The sequence below is a fragment of the Pieris brassicae genome, chromosome 10 (assembly GCF_905147105.1).
Source record: "Pieris brassicae chromosome 10, ilPieBrab1.1, whole genome shotgun sequence".
NCBI classification, from domain to species: Eukaryota; Metazoa; Arthropoda; class Insecta; order Lepidoptera; family Pieridae; genus Pieris; species Pieris brassicae.
The window spans coordinates 17,164,025-17,184,715 of record NC_059674.1 but is presented as its reverse complement, the minus strand read 5'-3'; the positions used below and the strand labels follow the sequence as shown (position 1 = coordinate 17,184,715).

Here is a 20,691-nt window from a genome sequence, read left to right as displayed (position 1 = left end):
AAATATTACTAAAATAAAGTGCTTGCGTTCCAAATACACATGTCAGAAGTGAAACTTCTTTGTAAATTAATTATTAGGTACTAAGGTAAAAGCCCCAATAGATAATCATGTACTACACGATCACTCCATGTATTTTTATATCTATATTCACACTGTTTACACACTGTTTACGTGCTAATGATAATATAAATAAATAAAAAAATCTGCGTTTACTGCACAAGACGTTATGCGACAGAATTGCCATCTAAAGTTCTAATATATAACTACTTAACAAATACATCAGCCGTGCGTGTATTTTTTCTCCATTCTCTTTCTCACTCTTTCACAATCGGTCTCAATTGCTCTCTCCGTTTTCTTCGACAAAAACACTGCATATCTTCGTGACGTTTCATCCGTAAAAACTTTACCCTCATGCGTCTAAAGAAGTTTCACTTCAAAAATTGTTTTATTTACAAGACATTTCTTTACAACCAATATTGTTTAACATTTAACAATTTTTTTGTTAGAATTCTTTGCACGGTACAAGTAAAACACATTGTCTATTTTGTGGGATGTATTCGACTTGTTAAAATAGTGTTGAGTGGGAAACTAAAAGTAATTACACGTTTTATTAGCGCCTCTAATTTATGTAACGTTTAATTACATGTTAGTCTCAAATATTTCCACTAGTGTGAGAAAATTTAACAATAACCAATTTTGAAGAGAAAATATATTGAATGTTAATGCGGTATATAAGCAGTGTTGGCTTAATGGCTTCAGCGTGCGACTCTCATTCCTGAGGTCGTTTCAAAAAAAAAACAAAATTATTTATTTATATAGGTAACACAATCTACAATTGCATTTACCGCCAGACCTCAAGTCAAGGACGTGGAACAGAAGGAAAGAACTGGCAATAAATTCTCTACCACTCTTTTTAATCGCCATATTTTTGTTTTACAGAGCTGCAACTATTACACCATGTTCCACATGAAATCTTAAGTAATAAATAATATTAAAATAAATCAAAAACAAGGATTTGTCCTCTATCAGCAGGAGGCATGGTGAAATAGGAGCACGCACTTACACTCTTGTACAACACGCAAATACGTAGTCGAAATAACTAATATCACCGAATTCGTAGGTCCGATTCCCGGCGCCAATGAACTTTCTTTCTGTGTGCATTTAACATTCGCTGAAACGGTAGAAATGAAAGGAAAACATCGTGAGGCTTGCCTTAGGACCTAAAAGTCGTCAGCGTGTGTCAGGCATTGTAGGCTGATCATCTTCTTGCCTACTATATTGACCAATGATCACGAAACAGATGTAGTCTGAGGAAATGTAAGGAGAAATCTGAGGCCCAGACCTTTAATAATATATAATGATTATAAATAGTTGCTTTTCTAATAAATATATAGTGCCTAATGATTTGTTTTTCCAGTGTAAGTAATCGGCCTTCTCTGTATTAAGGACCGTGTTTGGGTTTAAAGAATGTCGATTGCCTCACGTAAGAAATTTATATTGAATTTAGCAAGGATTTGTACTTCAGCAGCACAATATTATACCTAAATATATCTAAATTCCATTCTGTGTTCTATCCACCGCTTGAAGCAACAATAAAGGTTGTGTCGCTCTGTTTTCGCCTGTTAAAAATTTCATAGCACTGCGTCGTTAACGAAGTTAAAGTGCGCGTGTTGATCAGTATGCAGACATAAACTAGTGTGTTATTTGGTCTAAATTGTCTCTTATTTCTGTATATAAAGGTGATATTTATCAGTAGATAATAGAAATATAAATAAAATTTATATATATTATGGTTATGAATATCTTAAATTTTGATTATTTGTTTGAGTTAACTGTTAAAAGGTTGCTTTTCTTACTGATCATTGATTTTACAATTGCATTGAAGTGAGACCAAAGTTTGACGTTTGACAATTTATTATTTATTGGATTAACACGAATAACTTGAATTTAATCTTTATACAATTCCAATATTGTGGACGCATTCAAATCAAAGTAAAAAAATGTTTCTAAATATAAATTTACTGCCAGTTCTCTAATCAAGAGTAAAAATAACTGGCAATAACCTCTCCGTCACTCTTTTAAATAGCCAAGTTTTTTTTTTACAAAAACTTTTCTAAGCAACAAAGCCATCATATGTTAAAAAAATATTCTATTTAAAAAAAAATATTTGTCATTGGCACTCTTCGATCATATTTTGTAAAGGTAGAAAACAAAATAATCTACATATATAAAATATTGCCTATTATAAACCGCATACGCTCTGCTTTCAGTATTTTGAATGTTTTTTACTAAACAAAAAATTGTTAATATACACTCCTGTGCTGTGTTTTAATGAATGCTTGTCTAAATAAAGGCGTCAACGTATATCTGCGTTGTGGCGTGCTAATTAGCGGGTTCGATTCCCGATGGTATCTCGCTGCGCTTGCGTGTACGGGTGCTAAATCCTTTTTCTCATTAACTGCTCAATATGCGCATGCACAGACGCACACCGAATAGTAATTATTACAATGTCATTGGATAGTGTATGTGTCCTGGATTTTAAATAAAACTTCCTTCTTAATGCTTTATATATTATTTATTGTTAATTGCTTATTGCATGTATTATGTATTTTCTATTGCTAAGGTCAAACAAGTGTTTAACAAGTATGTATATAATATATACGTATTAACAATTTTGTTTAAACCATATTTTTGTTTTAAACAAAGATTATTTCTATTATTTAAAAATACAGTGATGCTACAATATTCTAGCTGGACCTGGTATTTCTGAGTATGTTTCATGAATCATTTATATTTTTAAACCACATCTACTGTCCTCAGTCAGTTCGAAGGTTCTATGGTCAAATTCGGGAGTAGTAAAGAAAGTTGTATTCGTTTCAATGTGTATCATTTACCATCGGGCTCGCGTCGGCGGTCATCAAATTATTCCTCCTATCTACTGTTCTTCACAACAATGTATTATAGCCTCAAGCTTTTCCCTCCTCTGTCAAGCCTTTACCTTGTACTTTTACATTCTTGAATATTATTAACATATTCATTTTTGTTACAGGTAATTCAGCCAATTAAAAAAGTTTGTATTTCATAATATTTTAAGTATTTGTTTTATGAATCCGTCCTCAATCTTTCACCTACTGCGGACGGCAATTAGGAAATACAAAGAAATTTCATTGTTTTTATTAAACAATATTTGTTAACATAATTAATACGTCAATTATGCACACTAATGGACGTTGAGAATAACTATTCTAAGTTGAAATCTGCCACTTCTCAAATCACCGCACTACACGGTATTTGTGTCTGTGTGACGCTATAAATATGATGTTTTGGTATGTATATTGTTTCAAATCATTGTCCCTGATATACAATAGAGCAGTGCTCGGTGTAAATGTCGCAGAATGTTACATCGTTCAAGTCATTTGCCTAGCTGTTTGATCAAGTGGCTGAATATAATTGAGGCCGCTAGTTAAAGTTGTTTAGTAAAGAGGATAGACTATTGATTGAACGGCTAATTAAGCTAGTTGGCTGCGACATGTATCCAGACTGCTGAATACTATAAAGTGTGTGTTTAATAAACAAAAATGGTTTTCTATTTAACCCGACAACCACGATCACACACTGGCTTCTCACATCAACATCAAGTTCTACCCGTTTGCGTGTAATCTAAAAAATAATATATTTAATAATAATAATCTCAAGTCAGCTATTAACAGCTTCAGTAAGAAACAGCTTGGGCGGTGCCTTTATAGATAACACACATTAGCCTTATTGCTGTGTGCTTTTTATCGTAATTATAGATATAGATATTCAATATAAAATAATAATGCAGTTTTAAATGATGGGGTTGTACGACGGCTATGTTTTTGAAATTTATGAACTACTGGTGAATCGTCTTTCTACTCAGTCATCAATCGTCATCTACTACTACACTTTCGACAGAGAAGACTAGTTACATGCTTTGTCATGTTTTTATGCTAAATTGCAAGAGAATAGAATGTATATATTTTTGTACATATAAATTTCCTCACACACTAGCCTCCGCCAGCAGTTACCAATTCTGCTAATGAGTTTGCTGCTTAACCGTTTCCTTACGAACTCTCCTCCGCCAGCAGTTACCAAGTCTACTAATGATCTCGCTGCCTAACCGCTTCCTCGTGAACTCTAGCAGCAGTTACCAATTCTGCTAATGAGTTTGCTGCTTAACCGTTTCCTTACGAACTCTCCTCCGCCAGCAGTTACCAAGTCTACTAATGATCTCGCTGCCTAACCGCTTCCTCGTGAACTCTAGCAGCAGTTACTAATTTTGCTTATGATCGTGCCACTTAACAGATTATTCAGTTCTGCACCAGAATTGGATAATTGTTTGTATTTGTATGTCAGGTTTGGAAAGTAAAAATAGTTAGTTTAAGGTCATATATAAGTTATATGCTGGTTATAAATAAACATCTAAACCCAGTCAACAATGATGCAAGGATAGTGTAGAAATAAATATATTTTCAATTGAAGTTTTTTTGAAGAATTTCCCAAGATAATCTGTTTCAAACCGACATAGAAATATCTACTGGGCTATAATGGTTTTGTATTGTTCTATTTCTAATATACCGTTTTATAAATAACCCACGCATAGTTGAATTGCCGTGTAACCTTTCAAAGCCTTATAATTTCCGACTCGAAGGCACCGTCCAAATTGTAGCTTACAGCATATTATCTTTTGTTATTCGACAAACTTCATCAGTTTTTTGTGGAGTAATCTACAACTTATTGTATCTGTAGAATAATTATTATTTAATACTCAAAGTTTTTATAAATGCTTTTTATACTTTCTTTATTTAAATATTTATATAAATATTATATTTTTATTGTACAAATAAAATTTGATTCCCTTAACCTACATAGTAGGACCGGATATCTCAGAGCTGGTGCTCTTTCGCTGAAGGTATAAGTATCACAAACCAGTGAGAAAATACTTCCCCCATTAGAGGCACACTGCCGCAGGGATCCAAATTTTTATTACATATAACAAACGCTATCGTTATAATTTTGCTGAAACATTAGCAAATAAGGAATAAATATGTGGGTTGGGCTTTTTAAGGACTTGTGTGATCACGGAAACAGTACAAATATTTTTATTGATTTGTGTACTTTTCTCAGTGCAATCAGTTTCATATTTAAATGAAAGTATATTACATGCGTAGTAGTATGCATGATATAAAAGAAGACATAGTGACAAGGATACGAAAGTAAAGGCTTTGGTGGTTTGACCATGTAGAAAGTATGAATGGGAAGCGGCTTACAAGTAAATTATTCAAAATGGATGGTAAAGTCGGGTTGTGTAGGACTTTGTTTAAATGCCTAGTCCATATCCAGGATGTATTAGACAACCGTACACATACTTTTGACTTGACCAACCGATAAGGGTGCATGGTGAATATTATAAAACTGGATGAAGCGAAAGAGGTATGTCAGGACTGTAGCAAGTGGAGATCCGTGGTCTCTGCCTACTCCTTAAATAGGCGTTACGGTATAGATGATATAAAAGTTGTTAAAGGTTCTCGGATGTTTACAGATAGGTGGGTATTTATATTATAATTGCAAGAAGTTTTGTTTCCAATTTGGTTAGCTTCAGTCTCAAAGGCCCTCCTTTTGGGCATGGGCCTCACGTTGGAAACACTGTTCTTAAGCATGACAGTGCTTTCACGATGCTTCACAACTGTACTACCTGCAAGTGTTGTAGTAGTTATAGAAAGATATCAAACGCAAGACTCAAAGTGAGAATCTCTTAAGCACAGCCGTTTGGATAAATAATTAAAGCATCAATAAATTGTTATCAATTCTAAATAATAGCCTTGTCTTACGAGAACCAGCGTTATCTAGCAAAATGTAGACGATAAGAGAAACTAATAGCTTCAGTCACAAGATCATTCGTTACGTTATATCGGTAACATCGCAACTTGTACAGAATGGATTTTTAACACCTGCAGGGAAGAAACCTACGTAATATATAATTCTATATAAAATAAAAATTAATCAGTGGCGCTACAACCTTTTTAAGTGGGCTTCATTTTCTGAATCCGTTTCATGAATGTTTGTCAATCTTATAGATCAGTCTTCTGTGCCTGACGCACGTCCACCTTTTCGGTCTAAGGTAAGTCGATTTACTCACGATGCTTACCTTAGAGTGATGTTAAATGCGCACAAAGAAAGTAAGTACTGCTGTTTGCTCTTTATCGTAATTATAGATATAGATATACGATAAAAAATTACAGTAGTAATGTATCTATATATAAGTATTATTAATTAATTAACATTTAACAGAATTATTTACATACAAAGTTTTAGGTGCTTGCTTTCGTTGTTAGGTCTGATCAATGTTGTGAAACTGTTGGTGGCATTTACTTACCAATCTTATTTGCAATAAAATACGAACAGAATATTTTATTATTTATATGTTTTATGAATCGTCTACAACTTTAAAAGTAGCTAAACTTGCTGCCCCACGAGATGGCATTAAACTCAGATTCCCTAAACCAAGGACATAATAATTTCACGATAATACCTGTTAGTTATGTAGTATAAAATGCCTTTGAACATCAAATTAGATGTTTTATATTGCCTTACCTCTACAGGTAGCGCCGTGAATAGGCCGCACCCAGCCCGCTGTATGATGTTGTAAAGAGTTAGTTAATTTGGGTGAAACGTTACACACACAAACGTGTAGCGAGTGATTTACAAAATTTAATATAATAAATACCTTGTCATCACAAGTCACTATGCAACACATATTTCCATATATACAGAAATAATAGACACACACAAGACATTAAAATAACAACCAACTTTATGAATTGTATTTATACAATAACTCACTATCAATAGCACACACTAATAAAGTAAACATTTGGTCACCTACAGAGTTCGTTAAAATTTCAATGCATTGTGTAAAGTGTCTTCATAAGATTAGTGCCCACGGCAACTTGACGGTTGAACAGATGGTCCTGACGTTGCCATCATAGACTCTGAGGCTGAGGAGTGCTGCTGGATTGCCACTCACGCATTTGTCACGTCTTTACTTTAAGAGGTACATACCAAGTGAAAATTCCGATCCCTATGCATCTCGTAGAAGCTATAGTATGAACGGACACTTGAGATTGGAAAATGATATGAAATGTGACGAGGCTCAATAAATGTTATTTCTTGCACGTTGAGAAATATATTATGATAATATTAATATTAACGCCATCTATCGGCGCAATAGACAACGATTTCACAGAAATATTCAAACATATTTTTGACTCCTTGAAGTTAAAACATTTTTCCTCAGTATGAATCGCGAAAATAATGCTAACGGAGCACAAACGTGAAGTCACAGGTATGAAAACCTGTGGCTGAGTTTCATCATGGGACGTCGAGGCAGAATACGAATTTCCACCAGTATCATCTCGACGTTCGCCATTCCACAACTGAGCGTATTTTGAAGGTTATGCCGTGCACCATCACTATGTAGAACCAGCTGCCCACTGAAGGATTTCCGAACTTATTTAACTTCCTTCAAAAAAAAACTTACCAGTTCACTTAGCTTCAGATGAGCCTTCTGCCTGTTTGCCCCGTTTTTCTTCGGGTCAAATGCACGTTCTTTTGTTTATAACATTCTTAGATAGTATCAAATAATGAATAAATATCCTTGAAGGTTGAAAGGGGTGGGCAACCCTAACGGTTGTAATTTTACGGGCAGGTGATGTAACCACAACCTGTTGCTTACAGGGGACAACAACCTATTGGTTTAATTTAATTTGTGGCTTTATAATGCGCAAGCGCGACATTATAGAGATATTTTAATAACTGTTTTCTTGACTTGTTAAAGCTATTGTGTATTGTGTGTATTGTATCTATAGCGCAAAATCACTTGCAACATGAGTATGCCCCATATACACAAATTCACGTACACACTCTACTTTTACACCATCCATCACAGCCAAATCAGCTTAAATAGTTAAACGTATTGATTTTTTTTTTGTTTTTTCCCTTGTGTAAATATTTATCCATTTTTGTAAATATTATGTAATTCATCTTTGGCTATATTTAGTGTAATTGTTTATATAGTAGAACGACAAATAGTTTGTTAGCTGTAGAATTACGAAATAAATAAAGACAAGCTTTCCAAATGATCTTTTTAAACTTAGTAAGAATGTTTTTTTTTATACCAAATGTTATTAGTCTCTGCTAATATAATTACAGTAGTATATTGCTCATCGGATGTAACATAGAATCGTTACAAAGGCATGCAGGTAATAAATGCCATGCTAGTAAACAACGGGTTTTTTTATAAAATAAAAATAAATATACATGCCAAATAAATATAATATACTAGCGGATCCGATAGACGTTGTCCTGTACACACGTCCTATAAAATAAATCTAATAATGTAAATCATTCTCAACTCCACTTGAACACACGAAAAATTTCATCAAAATCTGTCCAGCCGTTTAGGAATTTAATTTCAAAAACATGCGCAGAAGATTTATACCTAGACCTAGATACCGAGTGCGCCATCTGCCGGGCTGATTTGTAAATCTAAACCATCCAGGGCGCCCATACAAAAAATTCATTTCAATCGGTTCAGCCGTTTAAGAGGAGTTCAGTGATATACACAAGTACAATAGAATTATATATATATATATATGAAGATATACTAACTTACTATATTAAACGACTAACAAATTTTATTTCTACTTAAAAAATAAATCTTACATTAATCTCTCAGTGTTTCACACATATATCCAGTTTCGTGCAGAACTGAGAAAACGGTTGTGCAGCCAGTTCATAAGCGGAATTGGTAACTGCGGTACATCATATATAAAGTTATATAATACGTCCACGTAGTCTTATATACAGTATCGTATACACACAAATATGGAGTATTTACAATATTTCATTACATAGTAATGATAATACTTGAATACTTTTCTTTTAAATTACATGTCGAAATGGTACTTTAGATTATTAGTTGACCCAATATGGTGTAGAAATATTTAAGACGTGAATAAAGTTGGCGGTTTTTGTATGGAAATGTTTAAATAAAACTCTTTGTTTGAAGCTGGGTCACAACTTCAAACAAACTGGGTTTAACTGTTTAAAATATGAGATATCTAAGGGTCCATAAATCTAAATTATTCTTATGTTATTGGACATTATCGGAAACGAGAATGTAAAAATACAATTTATAAGTGTTAAACATATTGGCTTCAAGTGTGATGATTGTTTACATTTTGTTTACGCTTGTAATTACTTTTTAAAATATTAGGTTACATAAGTCGTGTGTCAATTGAAAAATGTGCAGTCTTAGCTGAAAGGCTTACGCCTGCCGCGAGACCTCCGGCATTTAACACTTATTTGTTGGGTAAAACATCGTGAGGGAACCGACATGTCACAAATCGATTATAAGTGTCAGAAGGCTGATCACGTATTTGTCTCTGAAATGAACAAAACGGATGCAATCTCAGGCCAAGACCCATAAGATCATAACGCCACTGGAATATACTTATTATTAATTCACAATCTGGAAATTTTATTGTTGTTCAAAAAACTAAATTGTATGAAAATACTAACAGAATTTATTCACTTTTCAAATCCATTGTTACATACCCCAAAACATTCCACGGCAAGGCGGCGTATGTTGAATACCTCGTGGAATCTGCATTTGTAGCGTAAATGGGCGTATTAACACCTCTTTATTCGTTTAACGCCACTAAGTAAATACCTTGCTACTGTTTTAGTACAGGAATAGTTAAAATTATTAAATATGTTTGCTTTAAAAGAGGGTTGTGAAAATAGTCTATGTTACTTAGTATTAAAAAAATTGAAATCAGTACAGTAGTGCTAGAGCTTGTTCATTCAAATATTTCTACTTTATAATATTAGTGTATATTTTCTTCTACATATTTTTTACAGAACACGTCAGTTATATATCAGTTAAAGATTTCAACCATAAACTATTAATTCATCCCACAGTAGTAGAGTCAGCATGATCACAGTTATTGAAGGATTTTAACAACAAGAATTATAAAATGGTCTTTGGTTTACACGAGAACTACACACAAATAAAACTATAAACAATTATTACTGACCGCTAACCTCGATTACTGAAATGTAATCGAAATCTTTGGTTATGTAAATAATGAAACTTCCGTTAGAAGTTATATTTAAATTCTTAAAGTAAGGTGTGAATGTGCACTAAGGTCACAAATGCCACATGTTTTGCATGTGTTATCTAAAGTAGTAGTTACGACAACGCGACACTCATGTAAACGACAGGTTTTGTCCCATTCCACGACTTATGCTGAATATAAATATCTTAAATGCTATATGCTTAGACTTGTTTAACCTGTGTTTTTAACAAAAATATCTTTAATACCATTTTAACTAATATTTTATAAATTAAGAAAGAAACTAAGAAACAACTTAACTATAATTGATAATATACATTTTAAATCTGGGAATTAGTTAAAAGTATGATAAAATTATAATACTGAAGTTAAAAACCTTAATAAACGACAAAAAAATTCTAATAAAAAATTATCGATAAAATTCTACATATTACCACAATCCCATACTTCTTCGCTCGTTAAGTTACTCATATAGAAGAGTTCAACGCGCCGCCCGCTGTGCTACTAAAATATAATTCTAACAAGAATAAAGGCAATCGCTGGAATATCTTATAGAATAGCATGTAACAGCGGCACATGAATCTGAAAGGCACCCCGGACGTGCCCGGGTATCAGATCACGATCGAATTATTGCAATTCAATCAGAAAGTTCCGATGGAATTGTATGAATTATACCGAGATCTCGGATAGTGTCGGGAGATCCTATTGCTTGATTGTGTTCCGATTTTGTAATATGATAACGACTTTGGATAAATTGAATTCAGATCATTAAAAAAGTTATTTCTATTATTTGTGTGATTCGCTTCACAGTTTTCATACATAAGTTATGAAGTTTTAATAATTAGATGGGACCCATGGCACTTTTATTATCTCATTCTGCTAGGTCTGAGGCTCAAAAAATGTCTTAGCCTCCGAATCTTCCAGCATCACCTACCGCTAATTGCTGACTTACACCTGCAGCAGGTCCTCCACTCTGTTAATCAAGCGGTACTTAGGCCGGCTCAGGTCAGGCTCCTTCACCGCCAGTTATTGGCCGGTGGATTTGCCTGAAATTTTGGAATTTATTATTTACGCTAAAATTTAAAAAAATAATATTTTTGTGTATTAATTGATTAAGGTTTTTTTAAACTGCTTCACTTTAAATAACCATAAATTTTTCAACAAAATACTGATACAAATGCTACTTTGTCAAGAATTTCTCTCCCATTCTAAATTCAAATTTTGCCTTAAAAATACTATGTTTATTATAAATTATGAAGAATGTTATCTATCAACAACATTCTAAATTTGAATTATTGCAATACCATAGATCGTACGAAGATTAGCGAATCAAGGCATATAGTTAGTTGATCCATGATCACCTGCGCACTCGCTGTAATGACACTGATTGCCTTCCCAGTAGCCACTCCTGCCTCAACGCAAATGATACACCGCACGTCGTAATTGCACTCACATTGAATTCTTTAGCCAACTTGACACATTTCACCCTTATCTAAAAAAATATATACTTGCTTGTGTCTGATAGAAGCCTGTAGCAGTGTTTCTAATATTATACTTGCCCTTATTTGGTTAGCATGATTTATCCTCTATAGTCATATGTATTACCAGGCGTCATAAATGAATTATTCAACACAAACATTTCAGAAACTTATGGACTTTGCGCGATCAAACAAACTCCTAACATCATTACTTTTATCAAATTAAAATGCCTGCAGTTATAAATAGAAACTTTCAATGTTCAGTTATTAAATTGTGTTCGTATCGCTTTAAGCCTGGGTGATCTTAGTTTGAATAAGTCATTAGGAAAATGATATTTAACAAAATAAAAATGTACAATATAATGAAAACATTAATACATTACTTATATTGTATATCTATAAATTCAAAATACATTTCATGTTTATACTTTAATTACAAAATTGTTATACCTCGCGTTTTGCATATATTTTTGTACATCGGAGGAGGTACAAGCCTGTTTGAGATAAATTTCCAATCATGCGACAACTTTACATATGTTTTCCTGAGATGTTTTCTTAAAGAGCTAAGCCAGTAGTATACATCCACCAATATAACTTGACTTTTACAGAAATATGTTTAACTTAATTAAATTAAACCAAACTATTTTTTTATAACGGTCATATAAAGCGTTATAGACTTTTATAAAGTGGCGGGTTTTGATTGTTGAAATATAAATGCTTACGCTCCGATTTGGACATTTATATAGTCCCAATTGTTTTGACACAGGCTATCAAAGAAAAAGATTGTTAAAGACAGATTATTATCAAATAAAAAGATTGTTTAAGACATAGATTATTAAAGACACAGATTATGAAAGAAAAAGATTGTTTAAGACATAGATTATTAAAGACACAGATTATCAAATAAAAAGATTGTTTAAGACATAGATTATTAAAGACAGAGATTATCAAAGAAAAATATTGTTTAAGACACAGATTATTAAAGACAAAGATTGTTAATGACTCAGTTTGCTAAAGGTTCACGTTCTGACGAATGTTGTAATGCTCTAAATCACTTGTTAAAAAAAGGTACAATAACGTAGTGCCATTTATTTTATTATTATTAAATAAAAAGTAGCTGCAAATTGTGATGTATTAAGGTGATTTTATGAAATTTATTTTAAAATAATAGAATAATTCAGTGAAGAGAACATGGACCCACACAGACAGTTCATTCCATAGAGGGATTATATGTAATCTGTGCCTATATAAGGAAAGTTGGAAGGTCGTTTAACAAATGTCTATGTCTGACAAAAACATTGTGTGTCAGATTAACACGACACCTATATGTCATTAAAATTCAATGATATAAAAACATTGGTATTTCGTCATTAGTTAGTAAGTTTTCCATCCAATAATTAAAAGAGTTATAAAGAGCGGACTAATATTCGTAAGGTTGTTCCATTCACGAATGAAAGTATCGTTTTTAAGGAACTTAAAGCTCTTTGCTATTCATTGGGGTGGCGAGACCCAACCTACTAAAAACACCTCAGCCCTCCACACGTCCTTAAGGTGGTGGCCGTTGGGGTTCGCCAAAGCGTTGAACCATACCACATATTGGTACTAAATTAATAAAATAAACTACCACATTATAATCCTAGTCTATAGGATTAGCTAACATATAATTTGTAATACATAAAAATATCAGTATGAATAGTTGATATGTCTAAAACCAGCCTTCGCAAGTAAATTAATTATAGAGATTTTCTAGTTATCAAGTAATCATGAAAGTAAGGCAGCTTTCTTTTTATGATAAATACCATTAAAATTGTGATTAATTACTTTGACATTTTAATTCGTTTTAATCGAAAGCTGTTCTAATAATCTGAAAATTACAGTAAATTTCATGGTTTTTGTCTTTAGCACAAAGAAAGTTACAAACAAACTTGAGTTTGTAATAATTTATTTATTTCAGATTATAAGCCGACATATCTATGTATATATTTATTTTTATCTAGAGTTAGTAACATATATAGCCTTTTATTCAGATACATTTATATTTTAACACGTTTCTATTTCAATCTTCTCTTAGTATCTCTGTGTCTTATTATGGCAAAGGGCTCCTCCCGCCCGCCCCAAATCCCGCCATTCCTCTCTACGCTGTGCCACTCTTTGCCACGTACCATCTACTGTTTCCTTAATTTGGTCTATCTTTCTAAATTGTCTTCTTCTTATACGCTTTTTAGACACCAGTTTAGTATTACTCCACTTTTCTATTCGTCTTGTTTTGTGTCCCTCCCATGTTAGTATTGCTTAGTAAATAAAAGAAAAAATTGCGCATGCGCATAGACGGCATACCAACGTTTTAAGATATGCGTGTTTTTGGTGATCACATTTAGGATACCATTGATGCTTTGCCTACGAGTAACACGATGCATCAAGGATGCCAATTTCCGAATGGAATTAAAACCTCTCGGCAAACATACCCGACGCACTGTTCTGAAAGCCCAAAACCATCCTGATTGTGTCAAAGTTGTTATATGAGTGAGTTATAATTACACTATTATCATTAATTTATCTAAAAAGGCGATATCATTTCACCAAAAAGTCTATATAAAAACTGACAGACTTCACGGGTTTTTATTTACACAATTAAAAGTATACAGACTACCTCAGACAACTAAATTTCCTAAGTTACCAATTTTTTTGCAAAAGAGTTTTGTCATACGCATTATTAATAACTTAATAACACCAGACAACAGTTTATTTAAGCTTTATTACGAGCAATTAACCGCAAATAAATGATTCCATCAACCCATCTAATAAAACAAAATTTGACTGGCTACTGCATCCATCTCTATCGCACGTATACAAAAACGTACATCTCCTTTCCCCGTCAGCTCTTTCGCGGTTGGCTGGCGCCATTACTCTCCAGTTGCGCACGCGCAATCGCAGGAAAAACATGTGTTTATAAAAATGTTTTCAATGTTAATCGATGTTTTTAATGTGACAGTGTGAAAGTGAAACAAAGGATCGCAGTGTTTGGATCGTGGGAGTTTTGGTAAATTATTGAAAGTGGCTTTGTTGTGACCGTTTCTATACCTGCTTCACATTCAGATGGCTTTACTATTTACGGAAGGCTTTTTGCCGCAACAAAATATATGAAAACATTTTCATGTTAGATCTTAAAAAATTTAAATGTAAACAAAATATTTCTTGAGCTTCGAGTGAATTCTATGTATAAAGCGTGTGAGAGATCAAACCCAATTAGTTATGTCTCAGTTAAAGTTTAATTTTAACTTAACTTGATTATGACTTTTAAAATTAGCTCAGCAAGTATATTTTAAGAAGTTTAATGTCAGATGTTATTGTTTCGTGATACTTTGTAACATTTATACAAACCACAGCGGTTTTCTAATGTAACATATTATAATTTTCTAAAATTTTTAAGGTCAGCACGAAAAATACATATTACTACTATATACTAACGACATGAAAATTAGTTTTGAAATAATTTGAATCTAAATGAATATTTTAAATGTCAAATATCCGTTGAATTATTAGTACTAATTCGTCTAATTCTAGTATAATAAACCCTAATAGAGTTGACTCATTTTATTATATATATTTGTCTAGTTTAAATCGACTATTTATTAAGACTTTTCTTAGAAGATTTCTCTAAGACATTCTTCTAGAAAAAAATCTTCTAGATTTCAGACACCTCTCATTCAAACTCTACGCGAACAAAACAGAATAAAAACTAAACAAAGATTTTGCTTAAGAATGAGAAAATAACTAATATTTTAATTTTTGTGACATATATGTTTACCATAACTGTAATTTTTTTTTATAATAAACAGATTGTAATGTATTAGATGAGTTGATGGAATCATATACTGTAGATATTGCATTATATATTATTTGGTGAACTTTAAGCAATAAATAGACACGCTTTTATGTCGTCCCGAAAGCCGTCTTATACGCTGTAGAAATGCGTTTAAGTTGTAATAACTATAAAACACAAAAACAGAGCTACCGCTACATAAATGGCGACTCGTAATCTCGTATCTGCTTGTCTCTATCTGCCGCCGATAATGGTTGTGTTTAATCGTCGCACGCGCACCGATACCACAACGTCCCGCCTGAATTATTGACCTATTATAGTCTGAATCTGACTCTGCATATTGGAATTCATGTTATTAATAATGCTGATATGCAAGTCCTTTAAGCATATAAGCTATTTAATCAGTGGCGCTACAACCTTTTTAGGGCTAGGCCCCAGATTTATGTATCTGCTATGATCATTTGTCAATTTAATAGGCAAGTCTCAATAAGTCTCTTGTGCCTGAAACATACATGATTTTTGGGTCTAAGGCAAGCCGGTTTCGTCACGATAATTTCCGTCTTTTTTTCTTATGTTAATGCGCACATAAACAGAGTGTTCATTGGTTCACAGCCTGGGATCGAACATACGACTATCACACTGCTCGGTCATACTAATAAGATTGTGTGTCTTATAAGACCGTAATAATATAATATGTATATATATACAATACACACAAAAATATATATAAAATCAAATGTAAAATAATAAAGAATTACCATGAACGGGCTATCCTAGTAAAATATAATACTTATATTGGTGTGTATGTGCGTGTGTGTTTATGTAGTGCGTATTTGTGAGCCCCTCATACATTGCATTATGTTATATATTGATGTGAGACACATTTTTACTAATTATATTTTAAAGTGAACTAAAATACGACCCTTACAAACCCTAATTTTGTGGCATTAACCAGTGATTTATAAATTTCAAAAGTCGATAAAACTTTATATAATAAACATTGACAGTAATTATGTAGTAATTCAAGCGATGTCTCACTATCTGCCGACAACATCTCGTAGTGTAACGAACTATGGATCGATTATCTGCCATTCAAAGATAATTTGTAATACGGTCGTATCTTTAAGCTGGCTTTAGCTTCAATACTAGTAATAAAAACACGCCAAATGATTACAGCCAAAACTTTAGCGCTTAACTAAATTATATACATATTGTCCTTCAGACCTGTTCATTTAAAATCAATTTCTGCACTAATAGATGTTAAAAAATTAAGCTTTAAGTTTACATATAATGCCAGCTTTAATCCACGTAAACAGACGAGACAAACTGTAAAGATTTCTTTTTAAATACTTATTAAGTAATCAAAATCACAATTTAAATATCCTAGGAAGTGATTATATTAAAGTACTTTCAGAATAATGTTTGAATTCTCGTAATCAATACACACTTATATGTTTCAATTTAATTTATACTTAAGGCAAGTAGACGAATATCATTCAGTGCCTGTCAGAAACATAATTATTAGGTATCATTCTTAAAAGTTCACCAAAAATCTAACCTAAGATAGCGCTACATTCCATCCTTTCCATAATCTATTTATTAAAGCTTGCCAACGCTCAACTCACTGATAGATTGGTACAAGTAAAATAAAACAGAATATTTAACGTGACAAGCACTTATAGGCATATATACCAAATACGAAGATACAAAAATTAACCAAAAATTTTAAGGTAAGTCGATTTCAAAGTGTGAGGCAACTATGAATATCCCAGACCTAGGTCGTAATTATTACAAGAGAGAATCTTTTGAATGCAATGTTTTATACCATCCCATTGTTTTCCCTTCGGTATACAGGGCGTCCCAAGATACACCTTAAATATCTTAGATAGGATATTTTGCTAAAAGAAGACTTACGTTTTTTTTATGAAGGAGGTAAAAATGCACAACTGCAGAAAAAATTGAATTACTGACCACTTGTAATTTCCAAGCTCGGCCTAGAACGTATTGATACATTCTAAACCTACACAGTTTCCTTTCTATAGTTCGATGCCCACTGCATACTATAGAAATTCGACCGTGTCCTCCACGTACGGTTTAAGCACTCGCCCGGTACCGTACAACCTACTAACACCTTTAAATGGTGATCCCTTTTAATTAATTTCCAAAATAATAATTTTATTGATTGTTGATTAAATGATTAATTTCATGTTGTTCCTGTTGTTTCTTTTAAAATACCATGGAATTTAAGAAGTATTAAGTGTTTTTTCGTCACATTTGATTAGGTTCGATTCCCAGGCGAGATAATTACTTTTCAAAATAAAATAAAGTCTTCTTTCAGCAAATCCTATCTACGATAGTTAAGGTTTACCCTTGATGTCCCATAAGTCTTGGGACGCCCTGTATATATATATATACATCTGGTATTTTCAATTGGAATCCGCTAGTAAACAATGACGTAATTATAAAACCATTAGATTTTCTCTGACACTTATGACAGACACATGAATTAGTTTTACATTACCTTGTAATTGAAAATAGTGAGCACATTATAAACTACTTTTTAGATTGGTTAAATATTCCTCAACATTTTTTTACATAATAAAGTTTATTCATAACAAAATATGGTTGCGACAAAATTTATCTAAAGAAGGTTACAGCTCTTCCGTGGTACATTGTGCCTGTGTAGAACAAAAGGAAAATAGGACCTTATGTATAAAACGATTTTTTAATTTTTTTTCGTTTCCTGTACTTTAAATATGGACGACCAAGTGTGTGAACTATTTAAGAACAAATTTCCAAACATCCAGTGGCGCTACAAACTTTCAGGGCCTGAGAGTCATTTGTTTTTTTCTAATAGGTAATGAAGCTTCTGTGACTGACACACGCCGTCGACTTTTCGGGTCTAAGGCATGCCTCACGATGTTTTTATTCACCGCACCGTGTTAGATACGCACATTGACAGAAAGTCCTTTGGTGCACAGGCGGGGTTCAAACCTACCTTCATGGGTAAGAGTTGCACTACAAGAGCCTTAGACTTGAAAATACCAAGCTTCGTTCATTTTTATAGGAAGAAAAAAAAAATATTATACATAATAAAGATATTTAGCTAAAAAGAAAGTGTACTAGCCCCTACAGGATCCCCTGTGTCGTGGTCAGCCAGCATCTTCCTTTTGACATGTTAACGGTACTTCATAATTTCGACATAACACTTACATTGTATAATAATTATTGTTGCACAATAAGAATATTTTCCGTATCGGCATCGGACAGGTTATGAAGTTGTTTAAGATTGTTAGTGAATGTGTAAATTTTATTAGAATTTCGAATTTTCGAAGTCGAATCCGAGTTTTACCCAAATTAATAATTCAGTCTAACGAGCGAGATTTATTCTCACGTTTTTGAATATTAATCGTATCCTAGATAACTTATTTGCATAAATTTTCACCAAATTATCTTTAACGTGACGTTTCATTGACTTTTAATGAATTAACTAATATTGCATTTGTTTAATACTTTATTTTATTATTTACAAAAAAAGAATGAAACAGAGTTGTAAATTTTAGTTTTAATTACGGTCACTTTTCATATTTGTTTAATGATTTATCTCCTTTTTATTCTTATAGTAACTTAATTCTAATACAAAGAAAACCTATATTGCAAAATGTAAACTAAGAACATAATATACATAAAAATAAATCTATAAAAAACCGTAACTTTTCAACTGATTAACACAAAAATTATAACCACAACTTAACCTAACGTTCTAAGGAATCGAAAACTATTTTAGGCTTGTAAGTCCTACCTATTTTTAATAAAACATAGAGTCTATAAGGGACAGGATTTCAAGCAACAGCTGCCAAATTTAATAACACTGATTTTTTATTTAATTTGTTAGTAATTCAATTGTTAATGTAAATGCTGACCGACAAGTATAAAGTTGTCAATATAAGAGCATACATAGAGAATAAGCAAGCATACAAACAGCTTGGATAGATTATCTATAGTGTCCACAGATTACTAATTGAATAATATACTTGCTTTGTAACGGTCTAATTGTTATTAAGTCCATTCATTAGAAACATAGATTTAAAATTTTTGTATAGATAAATAAAAAGTATCAAAACTTACAAGTCGACAAGTTTTTTGCATTCAGAAAAAATATTCAAAACAGTTAATGGAATTCATAGTCTTTAATCACAGTTGACAAAACTAGCACAACAAGTCTACACTTGGGACCATAAATCAGTCTCCGTCCCACTTATGGGCCAATAATTAAAGCTTGCCATTTGATATTGCTCTTGCCGCTAACGGCTGATTGATACTTTCCAAATACCTTTAATAATTATAAGTTCGAAAACGATGTGCGGTTTTAGTCAGATGCTTATAAGGGATATAGAACATTCAGTTATATACAGAAAACTTATAATTATTAAACGACTAGAGACGCTTCGGCCGTGGAGTTCAAGTGCAGAGGCGCTAATTAAAGATTTAAGTTGGCGCCTGGTAGATAGTACCGGTGACCTCAGAGCTGGTCCTTTCCTTGCTCAACGAATAAGTATCAAAAAATTATGAGGAAATGCTGTTAGCGTTAAGTTAAGGTCAAGGGGACCAAATTTTTCAAATTTGTTTTAATTTTGTTTTTATTATTACTATGCAGGTTAAGAATGTTGTATATATTTGATTGTTATGTTGATGTTTGATTTAAATAAATAATATTAAATTAATAATTTTTATTCAATACGAAATATAGTTGTATCAGAGGTTAAAGTTCTTCGGAGGTACATGGTGCATGTTTAAAACAAAAGGAATATTAGTTATATGTACATAATTAAAAAAAAAACCTAATCTTAAACCTAATGGAACAAAAGTCGTGTAAGATTTTAAGTATGCGTCAGTGTATGAGCATGTGAGTGTGTCCATATTACACTTTGTATTTGAGTGTTGCTGCGAGTTGTTATAAGCGTGCACTGTGTCTAGGTTAAGTTTTTGCCACCTGAGTCATGCCAAATCGCGTAGTGAGGCTTCCGTAGAAACTTTTAAGTAAGTTACCTGATTAGTTTGACTACTGCAGTATCGTCTCGGTATAGTCGACGATCTTCATGGTGCGTTTTTAAATAAAAAATAAAACTCTAATATTTGAACCAGTACTGCTTTACAGAAACAGTCTGTGATATATCTAAGATATGCCAGTTTCCTCACTATGATTGTTACGGACGAACATGAAATAAAT

The 20,691-nt window shown here is 32.6% G+C and overlaps 1 protein-coding gene across 2 annotated transcripts in view; it reads left to right on the top strand.

Annotated features, from left to right (window-relative positions):
* The window catches only part of LOC123715276 (protein prickle-like), a 242,133-nt gene that overhangs the window by 95,494 nt on the left and 125,948 nt on the right, over positions 1–20,691 (top strand). Inside the window, exon 1 of one of the 2 annotated variants that reach the window (XM_045670226.1) lies at positions 14,581–14,678. The exons of the other annotated variant lie outside the window; for it this stretch is intronic. The gene's annotated coding sequence lies outside the window, so the exon portion shown is untranslated. Of the gene's footprint in view, positions 1–14,580; positions 14,679–20,691 lie in introns of those variants that run through there. 2 annotated transcript variants of the gene reach the window in all.